This window comes from Cyprinodon variegatus, unplaced genomic scaffold (genome assembly GCF_000732505.1).
Source record: "Cyprinodon variegatus isolate N-32 unplaced genomic scaffold, C_variegatus-1.0 Scaffold593, whole genome shotgun sequence".
Classification (NCBI taxonomy): Eukaryota; Metazoa; Chordata; class Actinopteri; order Cyprinodontiformes; family Cyprinodontidae; genus Cyprinodon; species Cyprinodon variegatus.
This window is the reverse complement of record NW_015151046.1, coordinates 147164-150820: the sequence shown is the minus strand read 5'-3', so window position 1 is coordinate 150820 and position 3657 is coordinate 147164.

Here is a 3657-nt window from a genome sequence, read left to right as displayed (position 1 = left end):
AGAGAGACCAATGTAATATTAGAGATAGTGGAGAAGGATGTGGTAGTAATCTATTGTAAGGAAGGGTGTCTCAGAGTCAGATGCCATTAGCAGGTCATTGATGACTTTAACAAGAGCTGTTTTGGTGCTGTGGGATTTTAAACAAACATAGTGAAATGTTTTATAACAACTGTTAAATTTGAGATGATTTTTTGAACTAGAGGGAATATTACCTCATTAATTAGTATTTTGCAGATGAATGGATGATATGAAATTGGTTTGTCCTTCGATAGAGATTCAAGGTCATTGGTCTTTTTCTTTTTTTTTGAAAGAATGGGTTCCATAAGAGGCTTTTTTAGGGTAAATAGGATATTGACAATTTCCAGGAAGAGGTTTATGATTCAAGTTGTCAGGAGACTAATAGAATAGTTGTACATTTTGAACAAAGTGGATGAGAGATAAAAGAAAATGGACTGCACAGAAAAGACAACCTACATCAAGAAACACTGCAGTAGTTAAAAATGACAGGTGTCAGGGTTCCGGTGTGTGTGTGTGAGTCATGCATCTCATCAAGAAAGGATCTTTGTGGAGAACCTGGGTAGTCTACACAGGTGGAGCTCATCAGTCTCATCAGATTGCTGGGCTTTAAAGAGCAGCACAGCCTTCTCTCACTGCTGGTTTGTTGTTTTGTTGCTCCGTTGTTTCCTGGCTCCTCATGTGTGTTTTTTCCTGAAGTTCTCCTAGTTTCTGATTTTCAGTATTTTTAATTTTTGGAATTTTGCCTCAGTTCCTTGTGGAAACTTGTTAAATCTGCAAACTCATATCTGTCTCCTTATCTATGCATTTAGGTCCTCAAAAACTTCCACCCAACCTGACAATAGTCTGGCTAAATGAAAAATATTAAATTTTATTAAATTCAGTTTATTTATAAAGTGCCAATTTAAAAAACATATAATCTCAAAGCCCTTTACAGAGAAAATTCAACCAGATGATTTTGTCAGATTGGTTGAAATTCTTTTTTGTAAGGAAACCCAGTTGATTGCATCGACTCATAGGCTACGTTCACACCTAAGCCTGAAGTGACCCGAATCCAATATTTTTGGCCCATATGCGACCGCGATCTAATCTTTTAATGGCTGTCTGAACAACACAGATGCATTTTTTTCCAATGCGACCCAGGCCACTTGGCTCTGTGGTCCTGAATCCGATCTTTTCAAATGTGACATTTGTCTGCGACATTCATCCGACCTAAACGCCATTAATTAATTTTTTAATTGAACTTTATTAATCTCACATTGGAGAAACTTATCTCTGCATTTTATAGCGGTCCGTGGTGCCAAAAAAGGTTGGGTACCGCTGCCTTGAAGCAAACTTACCAAATGAAGCTGGAGATGAGACCGTCTGGACCTGATCAGCCGAACATTAAAATTAATTAGCAGTCCAAAAGACAGATGGAGACGGTACACTATTTTTGCAGCATCTGGTTTAGCTACAAGGCTTGGCTAATTGCATGCAGTGAGGCTAAGACTAATACTTGTTTTTCCTCATTAGATGGTTATCGATTTTGATAAATTCATATAATGTGATTTTCTGGAATTTTCTTTAGGATTCTGTCTTTCAATGTTAGAATGCACATATGATTAAAATTATAGGTCGTTGCATTCTTTGCAAGTGGGCAAACCAGCAAAATCAGCAAGGGGTCAAATACTTATTTCCACCACTGTATTTTCATTTAGCCATGTCTCTGTTAGAAACATAACATCAAGAAGTGGAAGAACATGTTCTTTCTTCCATATATTAAAACTGGGATTTTACACCCATCTTCCTCTTGAGTCACAGCTTTTCCTGGAGACAATCGGTTCTGATAAAGTTACCAGCGGAAAGTGATTTGAAGGTCCTATTTTTGCATTTGGTTCAGCCGATGGTTGGGGAGATTTACGGTAATTAACTAGTGCTTAGCTGAAAAGAGGAGGTGAGGAGGATATCTGTGTGTGTGTGTGTGTGTGTGTGTGTGTGTGTCGTGGGGGTGGGGTTGAGACCTTGATGAGACAGATTAAGCTGTAGTGTTGGGTTTCATACAAGGGATGGTGCTGTAGAGGCCTTGGGTTGAAGAGGAGATATTTCTTTTGGAATTTCCCGCCTCTTTGTTGGGGTCTTAGAAGTGGTCACTGTGCTCCAAAGCAATGATGGATGGGACCTGTATTTCCCCATTACATCATTGACCATTTTGCCAGTCCTTATCATTTGTTCATTCTGTTTCTGTTCCCTTTCCAAGAACATTTGTTCCAAGCAGTGAAGCGTTCCAAGGCCTCAGCAGAGATGCCATTGTCAGCATGGAGACTCTTTATCAGGTTTCCATTCACATCATGTACTTTTTTAGGTAGTAAATAGGTGGAACCCAAAAGTTTTGCACCTGATCTATACAGGTGTCTCTTTTCTCAGAAGATATTGAAGTAATCAATAAAGCCAATTGATCTTGTAGATCAGGCTCGTTTGATCTATTTATTCAGGTAGGAAACTGTGCTGAACACTTCATCAGCCACTAAAGGTGGTGCAACACGGCCACTAATGAAACCTTTAAGTTGTGTCTGTTCCGAAGTGTTAAGCAGACTAACCACGTCTTACTTTAATATTTTTTACTTCCTCGTAGCAACATAAGGGCTGGATGTAATTCTGTGATCTCTGTGAACCTCTTTGAAATTTCAGAAGCACGGTAAAGCCAACATTCACTATTTCTGTGTTTTTGTTGTTACAGAAGAGTTTAATCTCTTTCACAGCATCATCAGTTACTATTATGTCCTTGGCTCAGCAGCTGGTTCATTTTGAGGCTGTTAGAGGGCTGGATGTCGTCATACCTTTTTGTGTTGTCTGGAAACAGGCGGTTCTCTTCAAGGTCATCTTGTAAGGCCTAATCTCTGTTTTTTTTCAGCAGAGTCCCAATATTCTCAGTAATATCAGTGGGTCCTTTTATATCTTTTGTTTTGGGAGCAAATGGCTTTTTTGAAGACATGTTTCTCGGTCTTGGCTGCGTCGTGTCGTCTAAATGTGGGGTTTGCAATGCTAGGCATATTTTCAGATCAGGATAGGATTGTTTGTTCTTCAGCTTTGACCCAAGTGTTTCCCAGGAGGGGCTACCAGTCTGGTTATTGTCATGAGAAGCAGCACCTTGTTTCTCAGTTCTGTTGGTTATTTATTGTTTCAAAAGAGTTGCTGTTTGCACTGGAAAAACCATCTGGAAAATTTTATTTTTTTCATAAATTAAGTGCATTTACCCTTAATTTAAGTAGGTAGATGAGATAGTTTGCAAATGGAATGAGTATTTTTCCTCTTAAAAGAAGATGATTTGATAATATGCACTTGAAATAAGACAATGCAATTGTGTTTTCTTATTTTAAATATAAATTATCTTGTTCCATTGGCAAAATGTCCCTTTTTCCTCCTCAATCCAAGAACAAATGCACATACTGTATATTGAGAAAAAATTACTTATCTAGATTTCGATGTTTTCCAGTGTGAAACCACTGGTGGGGTTATCTCAATGTATTGACACAACTGAAGAGTAAACACTTGCAGGTTTGTATGATTTCCATAACCAGCATTTACTTCCACATTCACTTCCAATCAGTTAATTTTAATTTCCAAGACAGCCATCCCAGAAGGTTGTCGAAGTCCTGTTTA